This window comes from Corylus avellana, chromosome ca1, assembly GCF_901000735.1.
Source record: "Corylus avellana chromosome ca1, CavTom2PMs-1.0".
NCBI classification, from domain to species: Eukaryota; Viridiplantae; Streptophyta; class Magnoliopsida; order Fagales; family Betulaceae; genus Corylus; species Corylus avellana.
In genome coordinates this window covers 34,849,255-34,850,306 of record NC_081541.1, presented here as the reverse complement: position 1 = coordinate 34,850,306, position 1,052 = coordinate 34,849,255, and positions in this window count along the sequence as shown.

Sequence of the window (1,052 nt, the reverse complement as noted above, 5' to 3'; positions counted from 1 at the left end):
AATAATAATAATTGTTTTTGACTTTTTTGAACTGCCACCAAGCTTGAAACCTTCCTATGTCAATTTTCTCCCACCTTTTTTTCTGGCGACGTGTCTTCAAATTCTGCCAACAAGATCGTCATCCACGTCACTAGCATTTACCAATCCTACGCTTCCACAATTAATTTCAACGGCCAAGTGCCAACCCACACCTTCCCCCGCAGGCAGTAATTATAACAAACTTTATTGAATACAACGGCTATTAAAGTCTGCTCACCTTGTCTGTATTTGACTCACCGTACTTGTCTTAGACAGATTTCATGTGAGCAACGGCAAATGGAACCAAACTATTGAATCAATGCTACACCATCTACCATTGTGTCATGCATTATCATGTTTGACTAATAGCTATTAGTGCAGGGTTGGCTACCAAACCCCTTCAATCTATAATTTATTTCAATTTATGCCCTTCAAATTCATCACATTCCATCACATTCCATCACTATCTGCATTGCATCTCCTTTTGCTATAATTTGCTGCAACCCAAAATCTCGATTGAATTATACATGCAACATTCAATGCCGCCAATGCCATTGCTGCTACCGTATCCAAAAGTACAATTTTCTTGGCGTTCATAGATGCAAGCACCTTTATGTCGTGGTCTAACAATAATGTCAATTCTTATGCGTTGATTTTAGTTGGTCCAGCATCCCAATTTAACCTAATTTGATGTTTAAGAAGAGCATTTCACATTTATGTTTCAGATTACTTTGATGATTATAGTAATTAGAAACGTAAATGCAGGCCAAAACAAATTGAAACGGTCAAAATAGGATTGCAAATTTGAAATAGGCCAAAACACATATTTCGATAATCCAAACATACATTTTAAGAAGAAAAAAAAATGTTATACATTCTAAAATTTCTCTCTAAAATTTGCTTCCGAAATGATATATGACAATCTCATGAGATGATAACACATTTTCTAAAATAATAGATTATATAAGATTATGACACGTCAATTGAAGAACATTTTTTTTTAGGAAAAAATAAAAAAAAATGTAGCATTTCTC